This window comes from Podarcis muralis, chromosome 10, assembly GCF_964188315.1.
Source record: "Podarcis muralis chromosome 10, rPodMur119.hap1.1, whole genome shotgun sequence".
NCBI classification, from domain to species: Eukaryota; Metazoa; Chordata; class Lepidosauria; order Squamata; family Lacertidae; genus Podarcis; species Podarcis muralis.
The window spans coordinates 75,477,010-75,490,128 of NC_135664.1; the positions used below are offsets into that span (position 1 = coordinate 75,477,010).

The 13,119-nt window shown below is 48.3% G+C and overlaps 1 protein-coding gene across 4 annotated transcripts in view; it reads right to left on the reverse strand.

Annotated features, from left to right (window-relative positions):
* LOC114605709 (uncharacterized) overlaps positions 1-13,119 on the reverse strand; it is a 74,130-nt gene that overhangs the window by 18,362 nt on the left and 42,649 nt on the right. Inside the window, exons 1-3 of one of the 4 annotated variants that reach the window (XM_077935515.1) lie at positions 2,826-3,119; positions 1,660-1,832; positions 186-324 (exon numbers count right to left, since the gene is read on the reverse strand). The exons of the other annotated variants lie outside the window; for them this stretch is intronic. The gene's annotated coding sequence lies outside the window, so the exon portion shown is untranslated. Of the gene's footprint in view, positions 1-185; positions 325-1,659; positions 1,833-2,825; positions 3,120-13,119 lie in introns of those variants that run through there. 4 annotated transcript variants of the gene reach the window in all.

The window sequence follows — 13,119 nt, forward strand, 5'->3', positions numbered from 1 at the left end:
CTAAGGTGCTACTGGACTATTTTTTATTTTTTTATTTCAACTGCGTCAGACCAATACGGCTACCTACCTGAATCTAGATGTCATGGGGTGTTGGGGAGCAGTAGTTCCTTTGGTGGGGGACATTGTCATGCACCTTCTGCAGTAAATTATCCACCCTTGGTGCCCACCCTGCACTCAGCTCTCACCTGTGGCTTCCAGAAGCTGTCAGCATGCAACAGGGGTTCAAGCAACGGCTTCAACCGGCCGGCTAAACCAGGTGAGGAAAGCTGATGGGTCTCAAATCCTTGGGGGGCTGGGGAATTCTGCTGCACCTGAAGTCAAGCCCTGGTGGATGGAGAGGAGGAGAACAATCGTGAATCCCACAGTCCAGAAGGCAGATTCTGCCCGTGCTGAAGAGGAACGTGAAGGGCAGATGGGGCACGTCCACCTGGAGGCTTGTTATCTAGTCCCAGGGTTACTCTGACATTGAATTATAGATAAATTACAGTATTGAAATGTGCCTGCTCCCACTTCCTATTCTGATATTACTCTACTCTGTTTGTCTGTTTCTTACTTGAGTGCTGTTTTGGTATGCTAAGTCATGGTTTTACTGTCAGTTACATTTTTGCTATTTTTTTACATGTTATGTAATAATAATAATAATAATAATAATAATAATAATAATAATAATAATAATAATAATATCTTTATTGTCATTGCCCCCTCTCGGGGACAACGAAATTACTTGCTTCAGGTTGTGCCTTTTCGGGTTGTGTCCTGTGGCATCCCAGTTACTTCCGGGTTTTGCCGCTCGTGCATGTGCAGACGTGCAAAATCAGGTCACGTGCATTTGCAGAAGCAGCGAATCGTGACCCATGCATGCACAGACGTGGGTTGCATTCTGCTCATGTTGCGAACTGGCCACCAGAACGGATCCCGTTCGCAACCAGACGTGCCACTGTAATAGATTTCTCAGCTGAATTATTTTTTTCTGCCTCTGAGCGTTTTTTGCTACTCTGCTAATTATATCTCAGACTTGCTCTGGAGATCGTTATGGAGGAGCAAGATCTGCAACCTAAAGCCATAAACAGCCTCGGCGCTGTAGACCTGAAGGAGCATCTCCACCCCCATCACTCAGTCCGGACAAGGAGGTCCTCCTCCGAGGGTCTTCTGCTGGTTCCCTTGCTGTCAGAAGTGAGGTTCCAGGGAACCAGGCAGAGGGCCTCCTGCCCCATGGAATGCCCTCCCTTCAGAGGGCAAGGAAATGAGCAGCTATCTGACATTTAGAAGACAGCTGTATCAGGAGGTTTGTAATGTTGGATGTTTTACTGTCTTGTATATGTACTGTAAGCTTCCCAGAGTGGCTGGGGAAACCCAACCAGATGGGCAGGGCATAAATTCTGCAATCATTCTTTTCATCCCCCTGAGCACGGCCATGGCTGGGGAGGGTGGGGTATAAATAAATTATTATTATTATTATTATTATTATTATTATTATTATCATCATCATCATCATCATCATCTTGTGATTTTTTAAAGTTATTTTGAAATTCATACTGCAATATTAGCTTACAAAATGTTATGGATGGAGAAAATCACAGGGTTGCCATAAACTATAATCCCACCCAAAAACTCTCATTCACATACAGTCTGTACATTTGGGGAGGTCACACACCTCACCTGTGCTAATACTGGCAGTCTTTGGCCTCCACAGGCACACCCGGTGTGTAGAGCCTCCAGCCACAGGCACTGTCTATCATGAAAATGGGTCCTTTGACTGGGAAGATTCATGCACTCGCTGTCATCAGATGATGATGGGTTGTATCTCATCTTGTCAGTCACTCTGGCATTGCCTATGAACAATAAGAGGAACAGAAATGCTTTTGAGGTGCAACTTCTGTATCAATCCTGAGAGCCATTCCATGGACTCTGCACCCCTGTTTCTGATGACAGGTGTACATTATCCTCATCCTCAGTGGAAAAGACAATAAAGATGGAAGCCTGAGAGAGAGGAAAAGGTTTCTGGCTGCTTCCTGGGTGGGATTGCGGAAACCAAGAGCCGCTTCTGAGAAGGCCTCTCCCCTCTTCCTCTCGGGATTTCCTCTCCTCTCCAGGGGAACAATGGCTGGAATTGGAAGAACCGCTGCGTCCGGACAGGGCAGGGGCTTATGGGGTGGGAAGAGGATGGAGATTACAGGAAGGAAGAGGTGGGGGGATATGACCCCCCACTTTCCAGGGATCCCTCTCTGGTCGCCTTGAAGGGGTGGCCCATTCCTGGGAGGGAGGGAGAAGCCAAGGTGGCCCCTCCAGAGAATCCCTGCGGGCACCACGATGGAGATGTCTCCCCAAAGACTGGTCTTCCTAGCTCTCCCCCCCCCAATGCTGCTGGGATGCTCCCCTCCCTCCCCCCCCCCCACTTCCTCGACCCCCTGCCTCTCTCCCAGAGTCTCCCCTGCACCCAGAGGCCCCCTTGGCCCGGCCCAATCCTCGCCATGCGCGCCCCATCTTTCCATCCGGAGGGGCCACCCCAAGACGAGATGGGGAGGGACGGGGTGGGGTCTGTAGCGCCCGTTAATCCTTTCCAGGCCCGACTCTCTTCCCGGGAACCCCACAGCGCCCGGGGGATGCCTGCGTATGGGAAACGGGGCAAGGAGGCCCTCGTGGGGACCCCCTGGGTGGGGGCTCCATGTCCGCCCCTGCCAAGGCGCCTAAGGGGCCAAGGAAAGCCCCCTTCGCAGCACACGTGCCGGGATCCAGGCCCTGCCACGGGGCCCACGGAAGGCGCTTTGGGGAGCTGGCGGGGGTCTCTGGATCCTTCTCTCCCCTCTCCTCCGCGACCCCGTTACCTCTTTGTCCTCCCTCCCGATTCTCCTTTCCTTTCCTGCAACATCCGGGGGGGGGGTTTCCCTGTCGCCCCTCCTCCCCTTTCCGAAAGCGCGCCCCTAGAGCTATGGGTCAGAGCAGCAATCCGGAGTGGAAGCTCCACGTCCGGCAGAAGCAGGCAGGTTGGGAGGGGGGCTCACCCCCCCCCCCCATTCCCGGAGCAGAAGCCGGATTGGAGGAGGAGGAGGAGCAATGTATTGGGGGAGGGATTTGGGGTGGTGGGGGCGGGGTGAGAGGAGGATGTGCCGGGAGGGGAGGGAAGGTTTGAGTGGGGGGGGGAGGAGATGAAGCTTCCCCCCTCCCCTCCTCTTTCTGGGGATCAAGAGAGCGGGAGAGGGGCTGATCCCGGCAATCCAATTGCAAAGTGGGATCCCGCACAAACAGTGTTTACATTGCAAAATCCTTCCCTCCCCCACCTCACACCATGAACTTAGATCCGTCCACGTTTTAGGTATTGGTGCTATTAACACCAGGAATTGGGGGGGGGGCGGTTAAACGACTCCCCAAAAACCCCAAGTCCCCAACGCAGTCTCTGACTAAGGCCAGGACAATGACCATTTGCACAGGCACCTTCCATGCACAACGGCAAAGAGGCTCAGAAAAGCAACCTATAAAATTGTAGCAATAAGCCGATACCATGAATCGGACTGTTTCCTCCGACTATCAAATACTGTATAGAAAACTGAAGAAGCTTCAAATAATCGCCAACATTCAACGGTTTGACGGATTTCCTGGGTTCCAAAGCCTTATGACTCCTCTGGAATTGGGGGATCCAGGGCTCCCCCTGACTCCATAATCCCTTAGGAGGCAGGAGGCGATCAAGGGCAGCACATGCCCCAGGCAGAAATCCATCGGGATGGTGGGTTGAATTCTGATACTTTCAAAGGAGAAGCCCATTAAAGCCTTGCAGCTAGGGGGATGGGTAAATACTATTATGGTTCTTTGGGCTGTATATTGTCTCCCTGCTTATTTAACTTATATGCAGAATTCATCATGCGAAAGGCTGGGCTGGATGAATCCCAAACCGGAATTAAGATTGCCGGAAGAAAAATCAGCAACCTCAGATATGCAGATGACTCAATCTTGAGGGCAGAAAGTGAGGAGGAATTAAAGAACCCTTTAAGGAAGGTGAGAGAGGAGAGCGCAAAATATGGTCTGAAGCTCAACATCAAAAAAACGAAGATCATGGCCACTGGTCCCATCACCTCCTGGCAAATAGAAACGGAAGAAATGAAGGCGGTGAGAGATCTTACTTTCTTGGGCTTCATGATCACTGCAGATGGTCATGAAATTAAACGATGCCTGCTTCTTGAGAGAAAAGCAATGACAAACCTAGACAGCATCTTAAAAAGCAGAGACATCACCTTGCCGACAAAGGTCCGTACAGTTCAAGCTCTGGTTTTCCCAGTAGTGATGTATGGAAGTGAGAGCTGGACCATCAAGAAGGCTGTTCGCCGAAGAATTGATGCTTTTGAATTATGGTGCTGGAGGAGACTCTTGAGAGTCCCATGGACTGCAAGAAGATCAAACCTCTCCATTCTGAAGGAAATCAGCCCTAGTGCTCACTGGAAGGACAGATCCTGAAGCTGAGGCTCCAAGAGTTTGGCCACCTCATGAGAAGAGAAGACTCCCTGGAAAAGACCCTGATGTTGGGGAAGATGGAGGGCACAAGGAGGAGGGGACGACAGAGGACGAGATGGTTGGATAGTGTTCTCGAAGCTACCAGCATGAGTTTGACCAAACTGCGGGAGGCAGTGGAAGACAGGAGGGCCTGGCGTGCTCTGGTCCAGGGGGTCACGAAGAGTCGGATCCGACTAAAGGATTAAACAACAACATTCTTTGGGGAAGAAGGAAGTTAAAATGTGTGGGAACCTGGGGATATTGAAGGGATGGGCGACAGACTCATGTTTCTAATTGCCAAAGACTCCTACTTTGTGACATATTTGTGACGTATCAATGATGCTGTTGGTAGTGTATTATGGGAAATGGGGAGAGGTCTTAAAAGTATGTGAAAACCCATGCTCAGGGTTCCTACTCTTGGTGTGTTTGAACCTTGTTGCAACAAATAAAGATCAGGTCAGCTGACTGCTGTTTTGCATCTTTAACTTGTCTGGAGGCTCCTTCTTTTGCTGACCCCAGAGAGACCTGCTGGGAGTGGGAACCTGAGGAGCTGGGCAGCGGAGTAAATCCGCACCCCGGGATATTTTCCTTATCAACTCTTTCCCACCTGAGCCTCACCCCCTTACCTAAAAGCCAGACACAACACAATGTGACAGGATTGTGACTCCTGCCCTCAGCAAACAAAATAGATCCCTGCCCCCCAAGCCAAGCAACCCCGAGGGGCTGAGATGCCCCAATCCTTGAAATGAGAAGGGGAGAGGAAACCTTGAGGGAGCAGGCGGGGAGGGGGCTGTAGAGGCTCCAGAAACTCCTTCTCGCTGGTTCCTCCACTCCCCCCCCCCACATACTGCCTGCCTCCCCATGGCTCCTACGGCACCTTCACCCTACAGCTCCTTCACGTGCGGGGAAGCTGCAGTCCCTCCACAGGGGCCCCTTGGGCCTGATCCTGCAGGGCTCATCTGACGTTCTGATGCAAGTGAACGCTCCTTTGTCCTTCAGGGAGAACAGGGTTTCCCAAACTTGGGTCTCCAGCTGTTTTTGGACTACAGCTCCCATCACCCCTAGCTAGCAAGACTAGTGGTCAGGGATGATGGTGAAAAAGATTGTAAAACAACTCCTCCTTAAGGGATGCACGAGGAGCCCGTCTAGGAAACCATAAGTCTCCCATCGGTTGGAGAAACTAACAGAGACCAACCAGAGTAATGCTGGAGCAAAGCGACTGCTAAGTCTGATCTTTTATTATGGTAAAAAGGGTAAAGTTAAGTCCAGTCAAAGGTGACTATGGGTTGTGACGTTCATTTTGCTTTCAGGCCCAGGAAGCCGCCCTTTGTCCACAGATAGGTTCCTGGGTCATGTCGCCAGCATGACTAAACTGCTTCTGGCACAACAGGACACCGTGACGGAAACCAGAGTGCACTGAAATGCCGCTTAGCTTCCCACCGCAGCGGTACCGATTTATCTACTCGCACTGGCATGCTTTCGAACTGCTAGGTTGGCAGGAGCTGGGACAGAGCAATGGGAGCTCACCCCATCACGGGGATTCGAACCGCTGGTCAGCAAGCCCAAGAGGCTCAGTGGTTTAGACTGTGATACATAGATAGCAGTCAAGTACAACATTCCTAGTTTTTCTAGATTGGACATGCAAGGGGATGTTTGGTCCAGTCAGTCGAAAACATCCTGTTTCCTTCTGACTGAGACAAACTTCCTTTAGCATGTGACTAGAGGTGGCCGTGACCTTACCTGTTCAGGTAACAAAAGCACATGGCAAGCAGCACCCCTTCTCTCTCTCTCCATCTTGCTTTCGCCATGTGAGCTGCAGTGAGTGACAGTCTGCAGTCACTGGGATCAACCCCTCATATGAGGTAGAGCCACATGTATATACTTTGTAACTAAGTCTGCCTTCAGGGATCCATCTGTGAACTGAATGTGTGAGTAAACGTCTTTTATATACTTTACACAAGATTATGTTGTGTCTATTCTTTTTAAGAGGGATATAAAGGAAATTACCAGGAATCTTATATTGAGAAGCTGAAACAAGCTTGCAACAAGCTAACCACTGTGTGTTTAAAAGGGGAATGCAAAACTCTGCTAAGTTAAAGAACTTGCTAGCGCAAGTTAGGAAGTATATTAAACAATATATCCTCTCCTGCCTCTCTGAACATTCCCACAAAGGGTTATTGGCCCCAGCATTGCGTATTTTTGAAGGATTGCAAAGGATTGAGATCCTAAGCAGAAAAGTATTTTTCTGAGCATACTTCCTGGTAAGCACATGGTCCTTTGTTCCATAGTGTAGTGGGGATTAAGCACCCTCCCCCCCAGTCCCTCAGAGTTCACAGTGACCTAAGGCAGTGAAGATTTGTTTTGTATTTTGAGATTTTTTGATATTTTGATTTTGAGAGGTTTTGAAATTTTGTATATTTTTGAATTTTTGAATTTTGAGATGGCCAGTGTAGCTTTTGATAGTGATTCAGGGCAAGAAATGCCTATGCTGAATGAATAAAATTTTGTGCACTGGAAGCAACATTTAATAGCACTTATAAATGCAAAAGGAGTCTCCAGAGGGCTAGAGACGAGGTGAGAGCTGTTTCCTAGTTCTGCTGGATCTCTCAGCGGCTTTTGATACCATCAACCATAACATCCTTCTGGGCCGTCTAAAGGGGCTGGGAGCTGGGGACACTGTCATACAGTGGTTCCGCTCCTTCCTCCTGGGCCGTGTTCAGAAAGTGGTGTTGGGGGATGAGTGTTCAGACCCCTGGGCTCTCACTTGTGGGGAGCCTCAGGCTTCCGTCCTCTCCCCCATGCTTTTCAACATCCACATGAAGCCGCTGGGAGAGATCATCAGGGGGTTTGGGCTGGGTGTTCATCCATATGCGGATGATACCCAGCTCTACTTCTCTTTTAAATCAGAACCAGTGAGGGCAGTGAAGGTCCTGTGTGAGTGTCTGGAGGCGGTTGGAGGATGGATGGCGGCTAATGGATTGAGGTTGAATCCTGACAAGACAGAAGTACTGTTTTGGGGGGATAGGGGGCAGGATGGTGTGGAGAACTCCTTGGTCCTGAATGGGGTAACTGTGCCCCTGAAGGACCAGGTGCGCAGCCTGGGAGTCATTTTGGACTCACAGCTGTCCATGGAGGTGCAGGCCAATTCGGTGTCCAGGGCAGCTGTCTACCAGCTCCATCTGGTACGCAGGCTAGAAGAAGAAGAAGATTTGATAGGGCATCCTGATCAAATTTGCAGATGACACCAAACTGGGAGGGGTGGCTAACACCCCAGAGGACAGGATCACACTTCAAAACGACCTTGACAGATTAGAGAACTGGGCCAAAACAAACAAGATGAACTTTAACAGGGAGAAATGTAAAGTATTGCACTTGGGCAAAAAAAATGAGAGGCACAAATACAAGATGGGTGACACCTGGCTTGAGAGCAGTACATGTGAAAAGGATCTAGGAGTCTTGGTTGACCACAAAATTGACATGAGCCAACAGTGTGACACGGCAGCTCAAAAAGCCAATGCAATTCTGGGCTGCATCAATAGGAGTATAGCATCTAGATCAAGTGAAGTAATAGTGCCACTGTATTCTGCTCTGGTCAGACCTCACCTGGAGTACTGTGTCCAGTTCTGGGCACCACAGTTCAAGAAGGACACTGACAAACTGGAACGTGTCCAGAGGAGGGCAACCAAAATGGTCAAAGGCCTGGAAACGATGCCTTATGAGGAACGGCTAAGGGAGCTGGGCATGTTTAGCCTGGAGAAGAGGAGGTTAAGGGGTGATATGATAGCCATGTTCAAATATATAAAAGGATGTCACATAGAGGAGGGAGAAAGGTTGTTTTCTGCTGCTCCAGAGAAGTGGACACGGAGCAATGGATCCAAACTACAAGAAAGAAGATTCCACCTAAACATTAGGAAGAACTTCCTGACAGTAAGAGCTGTTTGACAGTGGAATTTGCTGCCAAGGAGTGTGGTGGAGTCTCCTACTTTGGAGGTCTTTAAGCAGAGGCTTGACAACCATATGTCAGGAGTGCTCTGATGGTGTTTCCTGCTTGGCAGGGGGTTGGACTCGATGGCCCTTGAGGTCTAGTCCAACTCTATGATTCTATGATATCCCGCCTTTCACTCCCCTTCAGGAGTCTCAAAGCGGCTAACATTCTCCTTTCCCTTCCTCCCCCACAGCAAACACTCTGTGAGATGAGTGGGGCTGAGAGACTTCAAAGAAGTGTGACTTCAAAGAAGTGTATGCTAAGACCCCACCTGCCCACAGACTGTCTCGCCAGAGTGGTGCATGCTCTGGTTATCTCCCGCTTGGACTACTACAATGCGCTCTATGTGGGGCTACCTTTGAAGGTAACCCGGAAACTGCAATCAATCCAGAATGTGGCAGCTTGAGTGGTGACTGAGAGTTTAATAGGGGAATGTAAAACTCTGCTAAGTTATAGAACTTCCTAGCGCAAGTTATATAGGATATTATTAAACAATATATCCTCTTCTGTCTCCCTGAAGATTCACACATAGACCACAGTTCCACCCGCGTCCTCCCTGATCTTTTATTAATAGACCTTCTGCAGCAGGGTCTCAAGGCACTCACGCAGGAGGAAGGGGGGAACTCTGAACAAAAGAAAGACCATACGTTTATAAATTTCAGAAAAGGTTGTCCACCCCACCTTTTCCCGCCCTCGTAGATCTGTCACGGAGGACGTCAGAGAGGAGGTGCCCCAGCGTGAGGTTACAGCTAAGGATCCTTTGTGAAGTGGAGGGCGATAGTGATGTGTTTATTATTTATGTGTTTGCAAAGTACCTGGTGCCAGTGTCTGGGCTGAACCCATTCTGTTAATGGCTGTCCCTTTTGTGATGTTGCAGGAATGGACACGCCAGAGGCACCAGCACTGGAAGCAATAATTAGAATGTTGTGCTAAGATGTTCCCAGCTTTGTGTCCGATTGGGACCGGGAGAAGTCAGTCTTTATTTGTGAAAGGTTGTTACTTTGTTTGAAGAATGGCTTATTCAGTAAATGTGCCTTAGTCATGAATGGGTGTGTTTTTCACTGTGGAGCCACTGGATGGCAGTGTGGGGTGGTCTATATTGGGTCTGTCATGACAGCAACTGTTTCACTTAGTTCCAGCTATTTTGCACAAAGTTTTACAAAGTCTGTTTCAGTAGCACATTCAAAGCATTACACAGTACGATTTTGTATCAACATGACCACGTTAGAGCCAGGGCTTTACACTTTTGGGAGCATACATTTTCTTAATAACAATCTCAGAAACATAACCGAGAATCCCCCCCCTTTCCCATATACATAAATGGGAAATGTAGTCAGGCCCTCGAGGTGGCTCTGGCAAGTGAGCCCAGCTGCATGTGGCAAGGGTGGGGAGGAGTTCCTTCCTGGCCGTCGCCTTTGAGTATAGGGGTCACTGCCCCTATTCCTCTAGCACAGGGGTCAGCAACCTTTTTCAGCCGTGGGCCGGTCCACCGTCCCTCAGACCATGTGTGGGCCGGACTGTATTTTGAAGGGCCCCCCCCTTCAAAATACAGTGTCCGAATTCCTTTTTTTAAAAAAAAATAATGTTTATTAAGAGTTTAGAAATTACAGAAAAAAGAAAAAAAGGAAACAAAGCAAAACAATACAATACAATACAATACAATACAATACATATAAAACAGAAAACACTACTTATCTTAACAAAACAAAAACAAAAACAGAAACAATTAAAAACGCATCCAATATTTCCATGTCTTATCTTTCATTTACTTGTTTCGACGACCTCCTCACACCTCCCTTTTTTGTATTCTAGTTCAATTAGCTATTTCAGCAAATCCTTTCCACCTTTCTCAATTTTTGTCCCATAATTTATCTTAACACAATCTGACCTTATTTTTTCCCCCTTTAGCCCATTAACAGTCTATTTTTACTTAATTCTTTATAACATTTCTGCTAAAGCCATATAACTTCATTCCAGCATCCTTCTAACATTTATTAATTTTACAGTGTTTCTGTAAATAGTCTTTAATTTTTTTCCAATCTTCTTCCACCGACTCTTCTCCCTGGTCTCGGATTCTGCCAGTCATTTCCGCCAGTTCATCTGCCATTCTTCCCGGGTGGGTAAATCTTGTGTCTTCCAGGAATGAACGAATTCCTATGCCCCACAAATAACCCAGAGATGCATTTTAAATAAAAGGACGCATTCTACTCATGGAAAAACCACGCTGATTCCTGGACCGTCCGCGGGCCGGATTGAGAAGGCGAATGAGCCATATCCGGCCCTCGAGCCTTAGGTTGCCTAGCCCTGCTCTAGCAGGAGCGATTGTGGGGCTTTCTTGCCCGCTTCCATTCAGCTCTGCCATCCTCAAATGGCAAGTCTTCTTCAGCGATTGTGGGAGTGGAAGGCTGGAAGCTGAAGCGGCTTCTCTTGGATTAGGCTTTGCTTTGCTTTCTGTTGACCTCAATCTGTGTTTTTAATGTTCTGGTGGGTTCCTGCAGCTCCTCCTTCCCCTTCTTGCAATTAGGCTTGGGGGAAGATCTCCTATTAAATTACGGAATTTAAATTTTCTTCAGAAGACACAGGGGGCGGGGAGAAGTTATGGTGAAGAAGCAATGTTTGGAGATCATGAGGTGGGGCGTGTGTGACAGAGTTTGGTGCATGCTTGAGTAGAGCAACTCCAGGGCATGAGCCAAGTAACAGCAGGGTAGGGGCCATATGTAGAGAAAGTCCCACACTGAGGTCAAAAACACACAGAGAGGCAGCAGGACTTCTTCAGTAATAGTTTACTGAGCTTTCAAAGCATACAGTTCTCATTGGGTCCCCAGTGAGGCACAAAACTTTGCTCCTGAGAGCAGATCCAGTTTCAGCAGTAAAAAAATACAGCATGCAGGATATGTAAGTTAGGCACACAAACCGGCAGAAGGGAGCAAGGGAGGAAAGAGGCTGGAAGGACACAGGGCAATGGATGTGTGTGTTTCGCTTCCTGTCGCCTGGGAGGGAAGTCAGGAACTCGGCATCTGCAGGGGCTTCACGAAGAAAAGCTTTCTGCCTCCTGCTTCCAGGCACATCCCAGAAACACACACTGTGATTCACGCTGTATTGCAATATCAATTGCTTTACAAAGCCCTGATCCTCACCACCAGCAATCTAGATTCCCCCTCTCTATCAAAATGAACTTTACATATAAAATTATAATCACTGTTGTGAGACATTACCTTCATTATTTCATGACTATACAGTTTTACATATAAGCACTCCATACATCTAAACAGGTTCTCCCCTTTAGATCTCCCTAGATGTTTCATAAACACTCCATTGTAACAAAAGCACTTTCTGTGATGTTTCCATCTAAACTGCTTCTCGTCTTTGAGTTTTTTGTTGGTTTGTAGGGCGTCAGCTCTTAAAGTTCTTCCTGACCGTGAAGAAGAGTTTGGATTTGATATCCCGCTTTATCACTCCCCTTCAGGAGTCTCAAAGCGGCTCACATTCTCCTTTCCCTTCCTCCCCCACAACAAACACTCTGTGAGGTGAGTGGGGCTGAGAGACTTCAGAGAAGTGTGACTGGCCCAAGGTCACCCGGCAGCTGCATGTGGAGGAGCGGAGATGCGAACCTGGTTCCCAAGAATACGAGTCTATCGCTCTGAACCACTACACCCCATTGGCTCTGTTGATGTAGGACTTCCAATAGGACTGAACCTCTACCCTTAAAGTTCTTCTTGACATTTATGTTGTTTGTCTGTTGTGTGACTTTGTTGACGTAAATCAAGGGTTTCACTCTGAGATGGAGTTTTGCTTAGTTTGGAGATGGGGGGCTGGATGGACCCCCCTATGCAGAGATGTTTTGATTTTTCAAGTCTGGCTTTAGGCCGGGGGGAGCTCGGAGCCGTGGGGGGCCCTAATTTTGGAGGGGCCTTGAAACATGCCTTTAAATACCACATGGATTTCAGTGTTGACTATGGAAAAGGGGCTGACTTGTCGAGAAGGGACAAGAATATTGTCAAGTTGGAGTCTCCCAGAGTGAAAGGAGCAGAAGACAAAGTAAAGTACATGTATAAACATAGAATCATAGAGCTGGAAGAGACCACAAGGGCCATCGAGTCCAACCCCCTGCCAAGCAGGAAACACCATCAGAGCACTCCTGACATATGGTTGTCAAGCCTCTGCTTAAAGACCTCCAAAGAAGGAGACTCCACCACACTCCTTGGCAGCAAATTCCACGGTCGAACAGCTCTTACTGTCAGGGAGTTCTTCCTAATGTTTAGGTGGAATCTTCTTTCTTGTAGTTTGGATCCATTGCTCCGTGTCCGCTTCTCTGGAGCAGCAGAAAACAACCTTTCTCCCTCCTCTATGTGACATCCTTTTATATATTTGAACATGGCTATCATATCACCCCTTAACCTCCTCTTCTCCAGGATAAACATGCCCAGCTCCCTTAGCCGTTCCTCATAAGGCATCGTTTCCAGGCCTTTGACCATTTTGGTTGCCCTCCTCTGGACACGTTCCAGTTTGAATTGTGGTGCCCAGAACTGGACACAGTATTCCAGGTGAGGTCTGACCAGAGCAGAATACAGTGGCACTATTACTTCCCTTGATCTAGATGCTATACTCCTATTGATGCAGCCCAGAATTGCATTGGCTTTTTTAGCTGCCGC